This window comes from Pimephales promelas, chromosome 11 (genome assembly GCF_988280905.1).
Source record: "Pimephales promelas chromosome 11, fPimPro1.hap1.1, whole genome shotgun sequence".
Taxonomy (NCBI): Eukaryota; Metazoa; Chordata; class Actinopteri; order Cypriniformes; family Leuciscidae; genus Pimephales; species Pimephales promelas.
Genome location: NC_142779.1, coordinates 19,249,643 through 19,273,769, shown reverse-complemented (window position 1 = coordinate 19,273,769; position 24,127 = coordinate 19,249,643). Strand labels below are relative to the sequence as shown.

At 37.8% G+C, this 24,127-nt stretch overlaps 1 protein-coding gene across 4 annotated transcripts in view; it reads right to left on the bottom strand.

The window, feature by feature from the left end:
- Positions 1–24,127, bottom strand: part of macrod2 (mono-ADP ribosylhydrolase 2) — a 618,043-nt gene that overhangs the window by 338,683 nt on the left and 255,233 nt on the right. The window lies entirely within an intron of this gene.

Genomic DNA, 24,127 nt, shown 5'->3' with positions numbered 1-24,127 from the left:
ACGTTCTATTCATCAAAGAATCCTGAAAAAAAAGTGCGATACTGTTTTCAATATTGATATTAATAATAAGAAGAAATGTTTCTTGAGCATGAAATCAGCAGATTAGAATAATATCTGACGGATCATATGACACAGAAGAATGGAGTAACGATGCTGGAAATTCAGCTTTGATCATAAATAACATTTTAAAATATATCAACGCATTCTCATCCTAGGGCGTCTAACTGACGCTTTTGACAATGCGTCTAAATTCGACGCACATGGCAACCTTCAGCGTCAATTAGATGACGCGAGTAGGTTTAGGTCTGGAGTAGGGTTAGACCACTAGGAGGCGTGTCTCATATTGACATATTGGATGTTGACGCATGGTCAAAAGCATCAGTTAGATGACACCTTAGGATGAGAACGGGCTGAATATATTTAAAAAGAAAACAGTTATTTTAAATTTGAAAAATATTTCACAATATTACAGCTTTTTTTCTATTTTTAATTAAATAGATGCAGCCTTGGTGGGCAGAAGAGATTAAAAATCTTACCCCGAATCCCAAACTTTTGAACAGCAGTGTGTGTGCATGTTTTGCCCATTTTCATATTCTTAAGTCTGATTTCATACCTCTCCTAAATAAACTGTATGCTATGAGGTAGCATTCATGTAGCCGGTACAGTTAAATATTGTCCATATAATAGAATAAGTCTTTATTTCGCCGTTATGGCACTTGCACTGTAAACGTTCTCCTTGGGACCTGTCAACGGAACAGCATTATTCATTTCCCTTCCATTGTCCCTACATGACAGCACTCTCCAAAATTGAATGCAGGCCAGAAACCTGACCACATCATGCCTGAGGAACCTTGGAAAACAGCTCTCTGCACACTTGACTACAATGCTGACATTTTGAATGGAGCGTCAATAGGCAGGAGTGTGCCGCCGTTGCATGCATGGTAAAGCAGACACAAAAGAGAGGCATGGCAATATAATTAACATTTAGAAGAGAAAAATGCAGTGAGAGACATTGAGAGCACAAACACGCACAAAGACGACAGCCGGTGCAATAAAAGGCCATGTTGACAATACATTTCAACCTGGAAGAAGGAAAAAAAAAAAAAGAAACGAACAAGTGTTTTGTTTTTGTTTTTTTAAATAAGACTGAGCCGCTACGGCTTGTACTATAAACTATAAACACGTACATGTCAAAGCATATGTTGTATAAGCTGTAGCAATTACAGCAGAAAACACGTCCGCTTTAGAACAACGGCACGCGCTGTTATTGCCATAGTAAGATCAATCACTACACTCTCTATTGATCTACGAGCTGATGGCTGCATTAATTAGGACAGTTGGGAACAATTACTCGATTAAATCAAAACATCCACAAACGCTCCCAAAACGTCATGCAAACCCCCCAGGGGAGGTTCATTAATGTGATCAGTTTGATTCAAAGAATGAAGGAGACCTTCACTCACCTTGAACCTTGACCTCTCAATTAAGTTATAGTCACAAAAGAAATGATTAATGACCATAGTCAAAAATCCTGTCATGGGTAAATGGAGGACTAGCAAATGAAGGAATTAAAGAGAAAGAGGAGAGCCGGAGTCAAAGGAAATCTCCACAGTTCCTCAAATCATTATCAGCCTTGGTGTCACCGGCATCAGTGTCTTATATTGGATGTTTTCTGTCTTCTAGCAGTATTTTTTTTTTTTTCAGTGAAACGAAGAGCTAGAGTTTGTTGTGATTGACAGGCCAATTAATTTGCCACTCTTAGTCTGGAGTCGGAGTCACAGGGCTGTAATCAGACGAGTGCGGATGTGATGCTAACAAAACCATGGGTTACCTTGCACTGGCCTGCAGCTCCTTCCTTTGCTAAAGTTTGGAAGTGTGCATGTCTAAAATGGAAAGTATTATTTGACACAATGATATGTTCACAATAATAAATTTTTGAACACAATGGACATTTTTAAACAAATAGCTAGTGTATTAATGTATTTCATAATAATGAAGTATTAATAATAAATGTAATTCTATATCAGACTGATCTCATGAAGTAGCGTGTGTATGACACGCCAATTCGTATTTCCATTTTTTGGCGTGCTATCAAGACGCATAATCGCCTTTCAGCGTGTTTATGAACGCCGTTGACTTAACGTTATATAAATATATGACTTACCTCAACCCCATCCCTAAACTTAACCGTCACTGGGGTTAATGGCATTTATGACTGTTCCTTTACCATCCTAGGTAAAAAAAGATATGACTTACCTCAACCCCATCCCTAAACTTAACCGTCACTGGGGTTAATGGCATTTATGACTGGAGATCTGAGTGCGTGTACGGACACGCGGAATGACGCGGACGTTAATGGCGTAGACATACACGCATACACGCGGATAGCTCAAAATGCGTAGAGATAACACGCCACCTGACACGAAAGTGGCGTGTATGTTTACGCAAAAGTCATGATGTCATGTTGTCTATATAGTACTGCTACATATAGCAAGACCGTGATGCTGATGAAGTCATGCTATGACTGATATGCTGTAACTTAAAAGATGAAATTATCATAAAAACATCATAAAAAACTTGGAATGGGAAAAAAGTGTAATAAAATGGCATACTAACAAAGCCTCATGCATTTTAATTAAGTAATGTGCAACTGCTGGAAACACTAAACAGTTTTTTTTTTTTCTTTTGTTTTTTCATTAGAGACAAAAGCTCATCAATGAAAATGCTGATCCACAAAACAAATGCATTTCTTGGCATGTTTCCTCCACGCGTCAGAAGCATGCACCTGTCTTTCAATTCTTCCGTCCGCCTTCCTCCCTGCTGTACTCGCAACCTGTTCAAAAGTAACTTCTTGCTTCTTTAGCGTTCTCATCTCCATATTGCATGTCTTTGAGTGGAGCCATGTTCTATGCTGTGTGTGAATTGTGAACAAATGAAAGGGGATCCCTCAGGCACTGCTGCTCGGTCTTATTCTTGGCACTTCACCATCATGAATTCTCACAGAAGACGGATTCCAAAAGCAGAAACGGAGAAAAAGAAGGAAGAAGGGGAAAAAAAGAGGGCAAAGGGAATGTAATTGAACTGCCATGAAAAATTAGCATCACCTAGCTGCTAAACCAGCTCTATGAGGTACTTAGTGAAAAAAGGCCATTTGGACTTCAAACCATGGTATCAACTGCCAGATTTCATGCCACCTTTGTTTACGAGCCTGAAATTGATTTATTGAGGAGGGAAAAAAGGATGAAATGAAGGATCTGTGTAGTAATTGACCCTATGACGGTTCTAGTCCGGATACACACGATTGGTCAGATGTGGAATCCTTATTATCTCATTTAATCAAGATGGATGAGGAGATGCTTCAATATCATCTGAGCCCAAGAGGCCACATGGAACACAATGAAAGCAAAGAGCCATACCTGAAATCCCATTAGGTTCAAGACAACATGACCAACCTTTGAAAAGACATCTTGTACATCCGTGGACCCTTAGAACCAATTTGGACAGCTAGTTTTTGGATGGTGCTTCATCTAAAGCAGCTCTGGCAGATGATTTCATTAGCCGCAATGGGTCAACAGATCCTCCTAATGCTTCCATCAGATGTTAGTGTGCTATTAACATATGACCCTTTTTTGAACAAAGAAGTTCTCCTACGCCTACATGCACCTGGATGCAGATGAAGTGGATGCTCAAAGCACTACAAACACCCACATGTTTCCAGAATCTGTGGAAATATTCATAGTGCATCCAGACCGAACAGACGGGGAGAGACTTTCTTTGTTTTGGCTATTAAAGCAGTCAACACTGCTGCAAAGCCGACAGCAGCTTTTTATTCACTCACCACCTAATTTCAGAGAACAATGAGGATCATGAAAATTGCAGGGACCTCTAATTGACTGGCTTAGATGACTGGCGTGTGGCGCTAGCACCGCTTGTTTCATATCTGCTAACGTGCGTGCGCACACACACACACGCACATACGTTCTGTCTCGCTCTGTCAATGGTAACACTAAGGGCCCTCTGATGACAAAAACTTCCCATAGACAGCAATGACGGAAGCTCAATTAGTACCATAGCAGCCATAGTTTCAAAGATGCGAGGACCTATCTGTTCACTCTGGGCATTTGAGCTACAGACAATGCTGCTGACAGGTTAAAGCAATTACTCTGAGGGGATCAGATAATTGGATATTTTGTAAACCAAAGCAGGGAAGAGGGTATTAATATTGTGCATGCTGATTTACGCATGATGAGAGAGTTTCAGTTTTCTCTTTTTGATCATGGACAATAGTATTGTTTTAAAGTGGTATTTGTTTTTGATTTAAGCATGAATCAGCATTTTAACATGAAAGACATTTCTATACAAAAGATAGTCTGAAGTGGCAGTCCAAATAAATAAACTACCGGTAATTCAACAATAAAGCCGTGTTTAGACCTGGTATTAAAGGTGGAATACCTAAGATTTATGCATTAAAATATACCAAAATAACAAGGCCAGTGTTATATATTTAGTTAAGATGATAACTTACAATATTCCAAATGTTTCAAACAATGTTTAAATCGCGAGAAAATTGCGATTTTAACCAAGGAAACGGGGCGAGGGGGGAGCAGGGGGGAGCTGGGAGTCGCGAGTCAATCGCGTCATATCCACTTACCTCGGTTTCCGCTTGTACTACGTGTAGTCCTGGACAAATGCGGTAGTTGTACTTGTGTGTTAGCGTCTATCAAGCAACAAACGTAAGCTTGTTTCGCGCATTTGTTATGGAATGGAGCACAATTATTCTTTTCATTTATATTCGGAATGTGAACTGTTGGCTGTAAAGGGGTCGCACACCGGACGAGAAGCGCCGCGCCACGTTTAGGACAATCCCACAGTAACGTTATCGAACACCGGACACGCACTTTCTCATCAATGACAGGAAATGAAGATAATGTCTGTTCTATGTTATGATTGTACTGTACAATTAAATACAATCGTTGCTGAGTCTGCATTCTGAAAACTTTACCTCAGATCATACGTTAACTGAATGAATTGAGAATCTCACCTGAAAAATCTAATAACATCAGCAGTTGTCATTCAAGCAGCTGATTTCTGTAAATGAATGAAAAACTAAATGCATATTGAAGCATAGGGCGAAGTCAGGATCCATTAGCAACGATTTGAGACAAAAATAATGAAAATTGTATACAAAACTATGGAAATGGCGCTCTGTGGCGCAGCAGGAGTTTGAACACGGTCCTGAGGCGTTGTTGCTGGGCGCCGCGGACAGACGCCGAATGGCGCCGCCGGTATGTGTACACTTATAGATAATAATGTGTTCGAATTTTAAAGATGTGGCGCGACGCGGCGCTGAGCTTCTCGTCCGGTGTGCGACCCCCTTAACGTTAATTTTGTGAAAATAGTTGTGGTTGAATACTCACACAACATGAAAAGATGTGTCAAATGTACATGATTTTTTATTTTTATAAAGTTACCAAAAAGGAGGACCAGCCACGTCAACTCCTTGCAAGAGACCTGCCCCTTCAAACCCTCTCCACCATAGCTTCGTCTAGTGACTCGTACAGTAACATCTGTGATAACTAATTTACTTTTGAACCTGACTTCTCTTGCGGTTATTTCAGTTTTAAGGATAAACAAGCATGTAAACGCAACATTTATAGAAATCGAACTTTACCTCATCCATGACAACTAATTTTCGATTCATGTCTGACTGATTTATCCATGGTGGAGTTGAAAACAACAGTTCCCATCATTCCGCGTTTCTCCACGTCGTCATCAAGCAAAGCCGTTGTTGTTGTTTTGAATGTAGCGCCCTCTAGCGGCATCTAAATATTAGGTATTGTAGCTTTAGGATAAGTTTTGGTTGATCGGATCACAAGTAGATGAGGAAACATTCCCCTTTTTTGGTTTAATCTGTCTGTTTTGTCCACTTTCAACCACTTCTGTACTGATTTCTTTGAGAAGTGTGGGTAAAAGTGTGGGTAAATCTATGGGATTTTTCAGATTTTTAGATCTAATGTACGAAATATGGAGTGAATTATGTGCCAGAATTATTTTGCAAACAAACTCGATCTGCTTTGCAATGGAAAACTCGACTCACAAACAAACAGAAAGCAATGTGCAAATCCAAAGGTCAATTTGAGCAAAAACGCAGTAGAGGAACAAATGTTGTGTTTTACAATTATAAATAAATGAGCCTAAATAATACAGTATTTCTCAAATAAATACAAACCTTTGAACAAAAAACAAATCTAGTGCATACAAATGCATATCAGTCTGTTACGATTGTGAGACACTTGGCTTTTTATGAGGTCTCTCAGGCTCGATTTTCTCACAAATGTGTCGGGCAGATGCAGTTGAGCAACTTCCTCTTCTAAAAGAGAAGATGGCACTAAAATATGCGGATTAATTTAGCGCTAGTCTCCCGGGAAAAGCACTGATTTAAAACGCGTGAGTTTCTGTCTTTATCATGAGGTTTTCTTTTGCAAGATGTTTATTACAAGGCCACTGGGTCTGTTTGTTTAACATTGTTGAGGACAAAATGCCATATTAAAAAAAGGGGTAATTAGATCTGTGATATGAGACAACATACAAGAACGACATAAATAGACTTGTTCAGTGTAGACAACCACTATTTTAGTCATTTTGCACGTGGCCAATATAAAAAAAAATGTAAAAAGCAACATATGATGGGAGAGCTTTCAGCTTATAGATTCACCTATCTTAGAGAGAGTGAAGTGCTACTAAGTGCTAATGTGAATTTCTGTCTAGATATGTAATAAACATTTTGCAAAGGAAAACCTCAAGATATAGAAAAAGTAAGATAGAAACTCACCAGTTCATCGCTCATTTTTCTCAGCTATAGGCAAAGGCAAGCGTGCTTAAATCAGTGCTTCTCCTGGGAGACTAGCGCTAAATTAATCTGCATATCTAAGTGACATCTACTGTTTTAGAAGAGGAAGATGCTCAACTGCATTTGCGAGAAAATCTGCCAGGACACGCGTGAGAAAATCGAGAGAGAGAGAGAGAGATCTCATAAAAAGCCAAGTGTCTCACAATCGTAACAGATATGCATTCGTATGCACTAGATTTGGTATTTGTTCAAAGGCTACATGCAATTTATAGAATGGTTTGTAATTATTTGTGAAATATTATCTAGGATCATTTATTTATAATTGTAAAAGACAATGTTGTGTTTCTCCACAGCGTTTTGCGCTCAAATTGACCTTTGGATTTGCACATTGCTTTCTGTTTGTTTGCGAGTCAAGTTTTCCTTTGTAAAGCAGATTGAGTTTGTTTGCGAATCGAGTTTGCAAAATGCTTGATTTGATTGTTTATTTATGGCATAGAAATCACTCCACAATGAAATAAGCTTGTGCAATTCACAAAGGCTGTGAGTGTGTTAGAAATGGTGATAAAATTAATGCTTAGTAAGTTTTTTATCTTCAAACCAAACTTGGGACTTCAGTTGACAAAATTTAAATCCCCTCTGGCTACCACGCTTCCCATAATGTTTACATGTTAGGTCAGTAGGTGGAGAGTAGGTGGTCTTTTCGCTATCCTCTGAAAGTATCTCAAAACTTTTTAGACCCTATTTACACCAACATTTAGCACCGTTGTGATTTGATCAACCAAATACACATCTTAATAATGGTGTAAACAGGGCCTAAATGGAACAAATATGTTTCTAATACAATGTTTTCCTAAAGATCTCATTTATAGCTGTGTGTGTATATATATATATATATATATATATATATATATAATACCAATAATATTATATAATTATATTAGATAATATAATTGGAATATTATATTATATAATTGAAATAGCTACAAAATTGAATGAGATCAGGCTTTTTTAAAAAATCAAGTTGTTTAAAAATAATCAAAATGCTCTAAATCTGTGGAAAATAATTAAATAATTATGGTGGGTTGGAACAACATGAGGTTGAGTAAATACTACTCTTTATAAACTATTATTTTAACAGGCTAATCAAAATAACCACTGGAGAATACTCACTCACTGAGACAGATGTGTCAATCAGTGCAAATCAAAAAACAGCCAGCGCATATTAACAAATGCAGGCAACAGAAAAGAAATGCTTTGAAACCACACCACACACACAGATGCTAAAGCTCAAAAGCCTAGCCTCAGGTGACTTAAGTCTTTAATAATACAATTCAATTTTAAACAATTTTTTTCAACTACTTCAGTCATAAATCCTCCATTATCCTTTTCTGTTTGTCTCTCTCACCCCCATAAATTGTAATTTATGTCAGTCGATCGGCTGCGAGAAAAGCTAGTTTGTTTAAATAACACATCATCACATACACTCACATATGATGTGAGCCATCCCAGTAGACTGAACATAAATAGAAACAGCTAGCAATATAAAGATTATTCAAAGGATAAAATATTCTTTTATGTTCTGCAACAAAATATAACAGCATATGGGGTTTGGAATGACATCAGATGAGTAAATAATGACGAAATTTACATTTTAAGGTGAACGACTCCTTCAAAGAAGTTGACAGATAAAGTAGATGGAAAGTTTTGGATTTTTAGAGCTTCTGCATATTTGCAATTTAGTTCAAAGTTACAGACCTTTTTCATTTAGCGTTTCATTATTTCCATGCCTTTTGTTCTTGCGTATATACATTTAAAATTCTGAAAGAAAAGGAAACAGAGAAAACAACAAAAGCGACCCTTATGACTTGTCCTCTTTCTTTACCTGAAAATGACATATTCAGCATCGGGCAGAGTGGAAAAAGAAAAAAACTTAGCAAGGTTTTTCTTCATCTCGTTCTGAAGATGTATGACTGGCGTAGCATGAGAAAAATGAATTCCCAATTGAGCGGGTTATCAATATTCAACAAGTGTACGGTAACTGTCCTCCCACTATGCCCACCAGATCCGCCTGTCGATGACTCTAAAGAAGTCGAACGTGTTGCACATAAGCAATGAAGGAAGGTGGCGAAAGAAAAAATGAGGTGAAAATATGTCCCAAGAGCATCTACCATGTCTCATTACACCACTCGGTCGTTTCATTTTCTCCTCTGTTTTTCATTTTCCCTTTAAGCTGTTTGTTGTGAGATTTCTGAAGCCATCAGAGGTTGAGAAAAAAAAAAAAAAAAAAAAACTTCACAATAGCACAGAAACACAAGCCACTTTTTCTGTCAAGATCCAATGTATTTATAACAGTTAACTACAAAGCAAGCACTTTACAGAGCACATCTTTCTCTCTGATCTCAAACGGAGACGCACCAATTTAGCATACCGAGGGCAGGAAGAGGTCAAGCTTGACCATCTGCCTCACATGATTCAGCTGTCATTCACAACGAGATCAATTTCCTGTTACCTGCAGACATTTATTATGAAGTTATTACAATCAACATCACCATGAATGATCTGGCAATGATTCTGTGTTACAAAAAAACTAAAAACAATAGCAATGTTTCTGAAAACAAAAAGGCTAAGCTATCCCTTTAATATACATTTATCATACTATCCTTACTAATAGTGATAGTAAAACACATTTTAGGCTTAAAGGTGCATTGTGCAAGTCTCTGAGTTTTTGCAGAACTATGCCCCCTCTGGCAACAAGCGAAACTGCAACCAGAGGTGCACGCTTGCACAAGCTGTTCATAACCAAAGGAGCATCAGCCGCACAAATCTTTTTTTTTTTTTTTTACAGTCATAATGACTTCAGAGGTAATAAAATTATAAATCTGCAATTCATTTTAAATATATGAAAGGAAAGTCATTTGAGTAAATTACACACTTATGTGTGTGTGTGAGGGGGAAACAGGGATAGTAGAAATCTTCGGTTTTTGTTTCCATCTATCTCCATGTTGATCTTTTTTATGTGCTTACTGTATCCACTTATGATTGTATTATTATGGAAACACGTTCATGAACAATATAAGTTATTACTTTGTATAGGATCCCGTTTGAGCCTAGAGCAGACCGGAGATCTCTCCATTTGTTGAAAGTCTTCCCAATGTTGACTCTCGTTTTATTCCGACTCCACTAGACAAAAGTTGTATTTTCTTTGTCTTACGTGGAGTTTGCGTTGGGGTTAGGAATGAACTACAAGCCGGTCTATTTGAATCCATATTCTACTTTTGTTGAAAGTTGACTAAAGTTTTGTCGCTCGACTGTCTTCACTGATACGGAGAATGGCGGCGAATACACAAACCTGCCAGATATAGCCAGGTGAACGTGAACGCAAATCGCAGTGATCAGAGAAGGGCTCATTCAGCCCATCAGGCAATTGTTTTAGCATGTATGGGTTAGAAAAATTGGTATTTTTAACATAAAAATGTTGTGCAATGCACCTTTAATATTAAGAAATACACATTGTGTAATAAAGAAGTAATCCAAATAGTTTCATCACAATATTTTTTTACCAGCAAGTCTCAAGCAATATGTCAGTAAATATGATATGTAGTATACTCAGTATTAAATAAATGTATTTAAAATAAATAAATAATAATTTGTTGTTGTTTGTTTGGGTTTTTTTCACAATAGGGCACAAATTGCAGAATAACAAAACACATAACTGTCTGAAAACAGACTAGGGGTAATACGATCCGGGTCAAGACTAAAAAGATAAAATAAATAAATAATAAAAAAATAAAAATACCAAGTGTGAAAATAACACAAGTGCAGAACAAGAACGATATTTATACAAATTTCACAATATTCTCTAATGGTTATAGATTTTGGAATCACGCAGGGTAACAAAGTCCCTCAGTTGTTCTGACCAGCTATTATATTCTGATTCAGAGGCTCCTTAAATCATTTGAAGGCCTGTTAGAGAAAGCCAAACAGTATTTTGGATGACTGTTTCCTGTGAATGAAATTTTCTGTCTTTCAGCCTCCGACCTCTACATGGACCTCATTACTGAAGTTGGCAGGCCTGATCTTTGACCCCAGTTCCTCTGAGTCACTACCAACTTTAAATGAGGCTTATTCATACATCTCATACATTTTCTCTCTGTGAATGGACGTTCAGTATGGAGGACCACCCTAAAGGCCAACAATAATGGTAACCACACAAACGGACGATACTGTTCTGTTTATTTAATAAGTGTGCATTGAGGTTATGTCATCTGCCACCTTAAACGATTGAGCTTGCTAAAGTTTTGTGGATTCTGATCGGCTCTCATTATTTATATTGTTCATCAGCTGGACAAAAAAAAGGAAAAAAAAAACTTTTGTGGTTCCAACAAGACATGTAGCATCCTGTCCACACAAGCAGTGCGCAGTATCATTGTTAAAAGCTCCTCAAATTAAATCTCTTTGCATGAAACTTGCCCTTACCAGCACATATATTCAACACTTATAAACAAAAAACTCAAACTAATTCTTGATATTTGAGTCTAAAAAGAAAGTAATGCTTTCTACAAACATCGTGCCTTTCCATGTTTCGGCCTTAAACGAGCATTGCTGACACATCGATTAATCAGGCCACTTGTTTACCACATTAAAAAGCTTTCGCACAGGCATTTCTCTTGTGTGAGACGAGTCATGCGGGGCAGTGAAAGAGAATGTGGAAAAGAAAAAAAGACAGGCAGAGGAGTGGAGATTCATCTCTTCGCGGCGGGTAACGGAGCAAGATTTACGATCCACACAACGCTCGCCACATTTCCTTGTCCCTGCCAGATGACAACTGCTTCATTATCATTTTAAATTGGGCTTTTTGTTTCCGGCGACATGAAAACAGCGGCAAGGTAATTGAAAAGTAAACTGCCGTTCGCCAACGACCTCTACACAGCATCCTAATCTTCACACAGCAGAGAGAGAGAGAGAGAGAGAGATGGTACAATATTCAGCCTTTTTTTAAGTTTAGTTTTTTTAACATTCAGAAAATATTGATTATTTTCAACCTCACACAAGGTGAAACTAAATGTAATGTTTAGTTTGACCTCCTGAAGTCGATCATCAACACTTGTCACCCTTTTATATGCTTTATACTCTATTTATATTCTTTGATATTTGCAATTTTTGCAACCTTGTTTCCCAAATGTCTAAATATGTTTGATATACAGTATATTCCTGAATGAATTTTAGGTATGAACCCTACACCTATAAACATCCCATTTAAACAGAATGTAAAAAAAAAAAAACTCCTTAGAATGGATAACAGGGTTAATAAACAAATACATACATATAAGTATACAGTATATGAATAAATATTTTATTAATATGACACTATAATATAAAAACATTTAAAACCTTTAGAATTGAGAAAGGTTGAATAAATATGTATATTTTAAGTCAGTCAGTGGGCATTTATGTAAATGAATGCAAAAGCTGTGCCAATGAATTATTGTAGAAACCTGGTGAAAGAGAGAGAGAAAAAAAATCAGAGAGAAAAAAAAACAACAAACAACACCACCACCACCAACACAGAGGACTAAGTAGTGACAGCGAGAGGGACGCGCCAGTGTGCCTGGAGGTGGCAGTGTGCATTAGTAAAAGTGTCTTGTCTGCAGGCCAGGTGTATTCATGACCATTTTACACAGCCCATTTCCTCCTTAGTCACTCCTCACAGCACAAAGCTGCGGAAGAAGTCCTGTTATTACAGGAGCTGTTAGCCAACACATCCGCAGCGCCAGGACTCGCATAACTGTTCGCATCAGTCCCACCGCAGCCCGACTGTCAGTCGAGGTGAACTGTACGAGGAGGTCCGAAATGAATAATTGACACAGTCGGATTTCAGATGGGGCAGGGCATCTGAGACAGACTAAGATTAGCCACTGTTGCTCCAGACAGATGGGAGGCAGTTGTCAGAGGAAGGAGATGAGCAAAGGAGGATCAGATGTCAGCTCATTACAAATACACATTGCTCTTTTTGCACCTAACATCCATTTAACCTTTCACCTCATGCCTCATACATACAGACACCAGTGGCTCCTTTACAGAATAAAGGAATCCATTTACTTCTGTGTTCTGAATAAGACAACACAACCGCATACTAACACCTAACACAAAACACTAGCTTCTAGCATGGCCATTAACAAAAGTAGCTTCCTCTTAGACTGCGGCCCCGTCCACACTACTGCGTTTTCGTTTAAAAACGGAGAATTAATACGAATACGATCTCCGTCCACACCAGCGTTTTATCTGCGTATTAGAAATGATCTCCGTCCACATTAAAACGTCTGAAAACGCGGATCACGTGACCATTCACCAACACTGAGCATGTGCGTGCCTGTGTAAACAGTGATTGACGAATCAGGGAAGGATACGTCATGACTGATGACACCCAATCATAGAGCTGAGCGTGAGCCCCTGCGTCAGCGTTTCTGAAGTCATCCGTTTTGTCTCGTCTACACTAAAACGCCCTCCGGACATTCAAAACGCAAAACGGAGCTGCAGCGTTTCTAAACTTCTCCGTTTAAGGTCTTCGTTTTTCCCGTTTTAGTCTGGATGGGAGGTGCAAACATAGCAAAAAGTCTCAGTTTTTAAATGAAAACGCAGTAGTGTGGACGGGGCCAGTATGTCTATCTATATTCCTCTCAATCTAAATAGTAAAAAAGATCATGGACCATTTGCCACTACCAGTAGTAGTCAAATTTATTTCTATAGCGCTTTTCACAATACACATTGTTTCAAAGCAACTTTACAAAAAGTTATACGGTTCTGTTTATAAAGTCTTAGACTCATTTCTTACTGTGGTTTCAGTGCTTTAAAAGCCCTGAAACATCACAATGTCCGCTAGAATTTTAAATAAAGCATGAAGCAAGACTTATCCAACATGACCAACATCTTTATTCAACATAGTATATTTGTCTTTATAAAACGGTTAGTTCCAATCCTTGATTCTGATTGGTCAATAGCTGTGCTGTATTCATGATATGACTGCTTCACACAACGGTTCTATTTATCACTGCGCAACACTGCAGTTCCCATGTTGTTTATGCATATTACACATTGGAACATTGTTGCTGTTCATGGTCAGGGACTATTTTTTTCTAGCGGAAGGAAGGCTTGTTTTTTTTTACTTTAATATTTTTATTGTGTCGTTTTATAAAAGCGAGCCATACTGTATCATGTGGTAGAAAAGCGCCGCAAGTTTGCCGTACCAAGCCGAGCCATACTGAACCATGCAGTGGAAAAGTGCCAATGCGTGACGTACCGAACCGTGCCATACTGTACCATGCAATCAAAAAGCGCCATAAGCAATAAGGTACTCGAGGCAAGTGCTGTATCGTGAATAAGAAACGGCTGAAGGGGTTGCAGGTACTCCGCTTCGCATCACGCCTAACAACGCCCTTCAGCCATTACTTATTCATGATACAGCACAGTATCTCGTACCTTATTGCTTATGGCACTTTTCGAATGAATGGTACAGCATGGTACAGTACGGCTCGCTTCAGCTCGGTTTAAATGGTACCGCCTCTACTGAGGTTCCAAGCGAACTGTACCAATACTAAAATGTGACGTGAACACACTGCAGATCACTGATTGGTCAGACAGAATCGTCACTACCAGCGTTATTGTAATCGCGAGACATCAAACCCGTTAGATTTAAATAGCCACTTTAGCCAGTAACAGCCACCGCTGTAGCACCAGTTTTAAAACTACTTGCTTGAAGAAAAAAGAAAACTTCCAAAAATTAAATGGCTGAATCGTGGTCAGTGGACGAAGTGCAGAGGTTCCTCTCGTTGGTTGCCGAGGAGCAGATAAACAATAACGGTCAGACTATAATCTGACTTTGAAGCAGTACTTACTGCAGTGGGAAAAAAAGCAAACCGAGCTGTGCCCTGCCGAGCCGACTCGTACCGCGCAGTGGAAAAAACGAAGCGAGCCGAACTGAGCCGTACCAGCAGTGGAAAAGCGGCATTACATAGTTACCAAATATACTAATAAAAATAATTAGATTGAATTAATAAATTTTGTTTTTATTAAATATTTGTGTGCTGTGTGCTGTTTATTACAAGTTGTGTTAGCTTAGTAACATGCTAATAGCGACCACATGAAACCAATTGAGATAAAAATGCCCTGTGCTATTTGCAAGTTGTTGTCAATGAACAGCAAAGAAATAAACATTAGCATCATAGCTGCTGCTAGAGACCAGTGCAGTTTTAAAATTGTATGCGAGTTGAATATAAATTACGACAGACATATACTCAAAGTAATTGAGTTTAATGAATGCAAAAAGATCGAAAGATCTACCTGCTGTTAATTGAAGGTCTGAGATTATTCCTAAAGAGAGCAGCGTTCATTAGGACAGTAGATTCGTTTGAGCTGGAGGCAAACTCATTCATTTCTGAGGACATGTGCTACGAACATATAAAACAGCTTCTGGCAAGTAAACAATGGACTGCATGTCTCGCATGACAACAAACACAATCCCAGGTCTCCAACTAAACCCAAACCTGACATGCTGGCTGTTAATTCTTTTGATTAGCTGCTATCCTATACATATCTGTGTGTATCTGTACACACAATAAAGTGCAAGAAGTCAAGCCTCTGCACTTCTTTCCCAACTAAATCACAATCATTACACTACTACAATAACTAAAAAAAACTTGTAAGAACAGAAAATGTGAAATTTTTACTATAAATACTAAATAGTCCTAAAATTAATAAAAAAAAAACATTCATAATTGCAAATTTAAAAAATATCCTTTAAAAAAGTGAAGGTCACTCCAAAACTTCTGGTTTGTACGGTACACGTGATAAAAATTATTTGTCATTGGAAAATAAAGTATATACAGATTCATTCTTCCAAGAAAACGTTTTAAAATGGCCCATGTACAGAACATTTTATTATCAAATATCAAACCAATTTAAAACCAATTTTGCTAGAGATGTGCACAGGCCTAGATATCAACCTCAAATATAGTTTAGCTCAAACCCTGATCAAAGCTTTCTCATGTGTCTTTGATTCTGATAGGAGCTAAACTCTGCAGGACATGAGCCCCCCAGGGCCAGATTTGAGGTGCCATGACACAAGCTATTTGTAGATGGCATTATTTCACTTCAGTCAAATGAACAGCTGTGCCTCAGTTTAGCCTCTTATTGAATGTGCACTGTATGTGTTAATTATAATAATACTAATATAAAAAGGTCTTCAGTTTGATTGGAACCAATTATGGGTCCAAATCTGGAATGTGGACTAATCAGTCTCCTCTAATGGCGCTTTTCCATTACCAGTACCAGCTCGACTCGACTCGGCTCGGCTCGCTTTTCGCTCCGTTTTCCATTGCAGACAGTACCACCACAAATAGTACCCGGTCGTCATTGCGACGCCTTTTGTTCTTCGCTGCCTTATCAAGCTCTCGTAGGATCCTCTCTTCGGCAACCAAACAAAGGAAAGTGTACACCTCTTCGTTTGACCAAGGCATATTCTTCCGAGTTGCCTTAATAATAGTAGTAAGTTTAGCAACTACAGTATCTCTGGCCAAACTATTTAAAAATGGCGGGGATATTCTGGATACTCCATCTGGCGTGCGCAATGATGACGCAGTGACGATTCTCTCTGACCAATCAGCTGTCGGCTGACTCAGAACCTCGCTGGAGGTGATACAAAAAAAAAAGTACCCAAAAGTAGGTACAGGTACAACTTTTACACAGTGGAAAACCAAACAAAGACGAGCCAAGCCGAGTCGAGTCGAGCTGGTACTGTGTTGTGGAAAAGCGCCATAATAGTCCTACTACTCTTATTCTTTCTCTATTTAGTTCAACTTTAATGCAATATGCTGATTTGGTGATGTTGAAAACAGTTGTGCTGCTTTATGTTTTTGTGGAAACTGTGTTTTTTTCTTCCCCCCCCCCCCCCCCCCCCCCCCCAAGATTCTTTAATGAATCGAAAGTTCAAAACAACAGCACTCCTTCGAAATAGAAATCTTTTGCAACATTATTCATGTTTGCTTTCAGTCCCTGCTGAACAAAGTATCATTTCTACCTTCAAAAAAGAAAATACGTAAATCTTTAAATAGGTATGTTTAATCAAAACAATTTATTTTGAAATATGACTCAAGGCTTAAGGAAATGATATTATTAATACCTTTATCTTTGTACTTTATATGATTACACTTAACATTGCAAATAAACAGCTTGCTTTTTGTTTTCAAGGTTCCTTCGGGCAGGTTAGATTATAGAGCAAATTACCACGGAGTTAAACCAGTTACAGACTGACACAGCCCAGAGCAAAAGCATGTCATTGCTTGATCATGACTTGATCAATTCACCTTTTAACAGACCAAAAACATCCTATGACACTATGCCAAGAAATCGAACTGATGTTCTGTACCTGATTCTAAAAGTTTAGTTCAAATTCCATAATATTTCTCTTCTTCTGATTAACTTCACGGATCAGAACATCGAGATTAGCAAAGAATTCTATTTCATGTCTCCATCAAACGTCAGCGTAGGATCAGAGGTCTCTTCGGGATTACGAGCTCGGCTTCAAACATGACAAACAAGTACCAGCTAGAGCAGTCCAAATGGGCATCGGCAAACCAGATCTTTTCATCCGCCAAGGCGCAATAAAATAACAACCTGACGTGGGTTTGGAGGGTGTTTTTTGTCGCTTTTGTCCTTCTTAAAAATACCCTCAGTGTTTTGATGCTTCCTTTATTTATGACTACAAAGAACAGCATTGTGGGAGTGAGGAAAAAAATAATACTTGGCAGACCTTCCTAAAGCAGGCTTTTGTATTTTTTCCTTAATAAAACCCTATTCAGCACAGGGGTGACAGATAACATGCTGTTTGTGTACGCAATTCTACATCTGCCAGTCTTTGATTCTGTGGCGCTGATAACTTGCATGCAAGAGCTTTCAACTGAAACTTGAAAAAACAGTCTTTACAGTCCCCTAATGAGCGTGTAGCTGGGCTCAATCTCAGGGTGTGATGTGAATCGCAGCGCTAACCATGCGGGAGAGCCATCTCTAAAGAGATGCAACAGTAGCGAGTTTAGAAAAAGAGGAAGAAGTTAAAAAAAGGGACAGAATTCATCATCAGCCACTCTACACCAGTGCTGAACTGTGAGCGACCTCAGAGGGCTGACCACAGGAAAAGAAAGAACAATATGCTTGCTGGCTTTTTCTTTATGCTTTGCCTGGTGTCTATCTGTGTTGTTCTTTTCTGCCGGCTCATGCCGGGTGAAATGACGGACGCAGTGCAGACGGTTGGGGTGTCAAATCCATCACAGTTGGCTAAAAGAGGGGGGCTGATGATGAGGAAGGTGGTCAGCAGTTTTCACTAGATCCATCACGCAGTCGGTCGCACTCAGAAAAAGCCATTACAAATGAGAATGCATGGAGGAGGCCAGAAGGATCTAATCATAGGGAGTTAAATCAAAGATTATTGACACATTGGAGCCAATATGGCAGCTCTCTTCTAGAGCATTCAAAAAAAGAAGACAGTATGTTTGGAGGTTAAGGGATTTTGGAGAACTGCAAAATCGGGTGTGATATAAAAGAAAGAAAAAAATACAAAACAAAATAAGTTTTTAAAAAAATGCAAAGGAAAAATAATATTAAATAAGAAATAAAATAAAAATGATACAAATGTAAAATACAAAATAAAAAGTTTTCATTGTATACAGTGCAACTTCAACTAAAAGCTAAACTGGTGCACATTTAATTGTAGTTTATGTATTGTCTGATTTCACTTTTTTTTTATCAATTAGAGGTGAATATGGCAGCTCTACTAGGTTCTGCCACAGACAATGTTTAATGTGATGAACTTTGAAAATGTTTTTGAGTAAGTTTACTTTCAAAATTAAAACAGTACAGAACAAACTGGACTGGAGTCTAAAGGAAATATAGAGACAAACAAACTGCCTGCCATTTTGGGGGATTTTTTCTGTTTTTTTTTTTTTTTTTGTTTTTTTTTTTACTGAAGGTTTCACAATGTCATTCCAGATCATTCAGTTCCAATTCAACCCTTGGTTTGAAGACACAAGAAATAGAGTATAAAACAGTACTGGAGCCTTTATGTAAAATAGATAGTCTTTATGTAAAGAGAATGAAGCAAAACTCCACAGGAATCCAACCCCCTACAGATGATCCAAATTGGAATTGTATACAAGTTCTGGGGGATGTGTTTTGGCTGTATGTGGTATTGTAGGCCTGTAGAACAGTACTATTCTTGGAGGGTATACTAGGAATAAAACAGTGCTTCAATTGTACTGTCTTTTTTTTTTCCTTTTTTTTTTCTTTATTGCGCTTATGCAACAAATCTAAAAACAACTGACACACATGCATGACAGAGATGAGATTTCCCTGCAGAAACAGCAATAGGAAAGCACAGACACTGCTTTTCGTCCCGATTAGCTGTGTTTAACGCAGCAAATTGCAGCCTGCATTTTCCAAAGATAAAACACCTGCCTATGGAGCTCTGACTGCTAGTTCATATACTGTTAACCAGAGCAGTTCACAGATACATCATTGTTTCACTGGCTTTATGCTACAGTAAGCCACAAGATAATTTATCAAAGGGGACATTTGCTTGATTATGATTTCACTTTTCTAACTTTAGTTTGAGTGTACAACATCTGCAAAAGTTACAACGCGGCAAAGGGAGATATTTGCTTTTAAAGAAATCATTTTTAAGAACTACAACAAACGGCTGGTAGGAACTACAGAAGCTTCCTCCTGGGTGAGTGACATCACTAACCCTAACATTTACATAAACCCTGCCCCCGGGAACATGCAGTCCATGTTGAGAAGAGAAGGAGTCAAGCACATTTGTGAGTCAGCTCAAACTTTAGCATCCATCTTTTCACGTGCAATAGAAAGTCACTCTGTGTGCATCTCACAACAGTTCCTATACGAGCGGTTTATAGATTATCATGACAGAATATGCTAATTGAAGATAGTTAACTCCACATCAGCAACATAAACTCATCAAATAACCATTCAGAGATGTCCTGTTGCATTTTACATGTTGTCATTTCTTTGTCTCTCCAACTTTGTCTGACTCCGATTTAAACATAAAAGGCAGAACAGTTTCTGATATTTTTGCGTGTCTGCGTGAGGTAATCGGAGCTGCTAACACACACATACTCTTGAAGCTCTGCCCACTATGTCAGGAGCTGCAGCTCATTTGCTTTTAAAGGGCCAAACACAAAACGGTGCGTTTTTGCAAACCTTTAAAAAGTGACAACTTTAATATGTTATATAAAACTATCTGTGGGGTATTTTGAGCAAAAACTTCACATACACACTCTGGGGACATCAGAGATTCATTTTACATCTTGTGAAAAGGGCATTATACCACTCATTTAAGCAATCCAGCCAAGAAGACTGGGGCAAGAAGCCAAGGAGCCAGCATGTCTTTGACCTTTCACACTGGCAAGGCATGACTATATACCCCACAATATACTAACAAGATGAGAATTTGAAATTACAAAGTCACTCAGTGGTGATTGATAACATAAACATTCATAATTAAGTGCTGTCTGCATGAGGTGTGTACTGTACTTATAATATTGATGTACAATTTCTGAACTTATGGATACTATACTGCTGACTGATGTTCATATAAAATGTTCTTGTACTAATTTCATATTTTCTGGATTTCTAGGATTTCAGCAACAACCTTACTTTCCTTCTGAACCAACAACAAGTGTCACTGTCAACAAGGACCTATAATCTATATATATTAATCAGAGCCAATCAGACTCTCATTGTGGAAACCCTGTCATGCAAGAAATATCATTACACACTTACAAGTTTTGCCATCTAAACAAACCGAAAACTTGCTGCATCTAATTCCGTTTTTTTTTTATTTTTTTTTTTATTTTTTTATTTATCTATTTTTACTTCAGTTTCATCTGGGGGAATAAAAACTGAACTATAAAAATAAAATAAAAATAAAAATAAAAAAACTTTTTTTTAAAAAGAAAATCTGGAGGGGAAATAGACCTGCTTATACAACAGAATGCATATATATATATATATATATATATATATATATATATACACACACACACACACTATCGCCAACTTGGTAATGCAATTATATTGAAATGCGATTATAATGCAATTATATTATATTGAAACAACAGCAACATTGAGAAGCTCTGACTGAGGTAATTACTGTGTATTCATTGTATTCATTGACAGATAATCAAACTAACAATTATAAAATGATAAATATACATTGAATTTACTTGGTTTGAGAGGCATATGTCATGTGCAGGTTTAAAAAACCTAAAAAGTGGTACGTATAATACTTTCCTTTTAATCATGGAAACAATTAATCATACAGACAAAACATATCCCAGCATTGCTAAGTGGACATCAAAACCTATTCATAATCAAACTAAAAATGCTTAACAAAATGCAAACTAAATCAAACCTCAATCCTCAAAAACTCAAGTCAACCTTAAAATTAGGTGTTCTTATAGTCACAAATATTCATGTCTAAACTGGATGTGCATATTGTATATTTTTATAATCATATTCATATCATAATCATATTCCAACACTTTACAATAAAAAAGTGTACTCATGAAAATATAAGATCAGGAACATTAAATAAAGTTAATGGGGTCCATTCTGATATCGCTTGTCTTCAGAAATAAATAAGCAAATGTCATGTATTGGGAAAAAAATATTTATATATCTCAAAATGTAACAGATGAACAGCTTTATCTACATAAAAGGTTTAGAATGGTTTGAAAGCTTCATTTACATAAGGCTCATTAAGGAGTGCTCAAGCAGCAGAAAACAAACAGGTATGTGCCACGTATGCTTTCATGTAAGAAGAAAGTGGAAAGAAAAAGGAAAGCGGAAGAGTTGTTCTTAATTGCACTTCAAAATGGCAACAGCTCAGACTGCAAAAAAAAAAAAAAAAAAGTAGCCTGCAGTTATAATGCATATCATAGTCAGACAGAGAGAGACATTGACAGGCACCAAAAAAAGAGTGAAAGGAAGACCACTTTCCATCCTGATCTATGTATGCCCTCCTTTATATATAGAAAAAAGACTATTAACAGCAATAAGCTTTCATGTCCCGGTGCCTCGGGTGTGTGTTTTGACAGGGGAGATGAGTCCCAGACACAAACATGTTGCCTGCTGTGAGCTCAGAGACTAGCACATCTCAGAACTGCACCCTCGAGCTTGATGACTTCTACCGCAAAGGCCCTGGCAGCTGGCCAGACACAAACCCTCAAACCGACCCTCCTATAAAGTATCACCTCTACAATACCAAACACATAAGCGTCTTATCTGAAATAAAGAAAACAGACGGATGAAACTGTATAATTGTTCAACAAAAAACAGTCACTAATCTTATCCCATTCTAAACGCCTTGATCTGGCAGGCAGGTTTTATCCAATATAGTGTGGGAGCGTTGTCATTTATTACGTGTTTGAGATGTTCGGAACGCAAATACCTCTTGTGAGCGTCTCCGACACCGTGCCAGACGTTGCAGTGGTGCATGGTTCAGGATTTGTGCTGCACCATCTCAAATCAAACCTTTCTTTAGGCAGCTTTGAGAAACCCCAGTGTTTGTTTTTAATATGTCTCAGTCACATCGTTACATATCTGAACCGAACATCAATTATGTGCAGTTAGGTAATATCCTGCCACAGCTAATGCCTCTGGGAGCCATTTTACTTTCCCCCCAAAAAAATCTCTTTACTTATAACTTAAGTAGACGTGGATCAATTCTACATTTAAAGGAAATTGGATAATCTAAGAATTACCAAAATTTTCTTTGTGATTTTAATTATGTTTGAAATTTAGAAATTTCTATAAAATGCCCTCAAAGATTAACTACAGGTTATAGCACTCCCATCTGAATTGTCATGTTGGTAAAATGCATGGTTGTGTAACTGTCATTGTACATCAATGACACTCAGAGTGTCTCAAGTGGGTGTCGGCTAGTGAGAAGACACAAGAAAACAAAAAGTTGCACTTTACAACAGCATTTAATTGTTATTATTAATATTATTGGAGAAATGTAGGTTTAATATTATGAAATATGAGGCATGTAGTCCAAAAGACTTGAAAACAAAGAAACAATCTTATTATTAGAAAATATTAACAAATTAAAAAAAAAAAAATTCAATGTTTTATTAATATATGTATGTGCATCTCAAATCAAATAACAAAGTTTGTGACATTGACCATTGGCACAAAGTTAAAATGCCCAAAAGCAAGTTTAAATGGCCAAATGGTGAGTTTGGAAAAGAAAATCTCTCAAAACAAGAGAGAAAAATTGACTACGGAAAAATAGCTTGTTGTCCAAAATAGGAATCAATCGCTCCAAATCTCACTGCATGAAAAGACTCAAATCCGGCAATATCCGGGCATGGTAAACTCCTGTGCAATTTGATGTTTGCTGGATGTATGTGGGAAAAAGCGGATCAGAGTAACACGGAACAGTATATTTCCAGACAAACCCGGAAACCTCACCTAAGCGGGCATATACAGGAATCCGTGAAATTTCACGGACATATACAGCTGAAACACTGCTGGGTGTGAGAGGTGTGAAGAAGACCTTTCATATGTTAATGACTGACACTAAGGGTGCTGGCTGTTCTCAGATGGAGGAGTGGCAGGGGACTTCAGGATTGAAAATTATCTCTGGTCTACAGCAAACAAGTTTTTTGTACAGAAAAATAAATAAATTCTTAAGGCCCTGAAACAGAAAACCGACGTCAAAGAACTAGCAATGACTAAAGCCAACTCTAGGGTTGGCTTATGTCGCCTGTGTCAGGGCCTTAAAACCACTGTATGAAAAAAAGTATCCTAATCAAATATTCTTTTATAAAAACAGGACAAAATAAACACCATGAATATACGTTCACAAAAACATCTGAATATTTAATGAAATAAAAAATACAGGGAAACATTTCAGAATATCTAAATTTTTATTGTGAAGTTTTACAAATTGCAGACAACATTTGTCGCCATTGGCTTTGCTTAGTTGGGGACATTTTTATTTAATATTCAACAATGTTATTGAACTGCCTGCATTGACACCATTATATGAGATCTGAACTGAGATGGACAATGACATCACGGTTTTGGCAGAGTTAATCCATGCTTCTTTGGGCATGCATGATGTGAAACGAGTGGTCGCAAAACCACCGGGCTTTCCCGTGTTATTGTCAGCAGCTGGTTATCCTTCCATGTTGAAAGGTAAGTCCA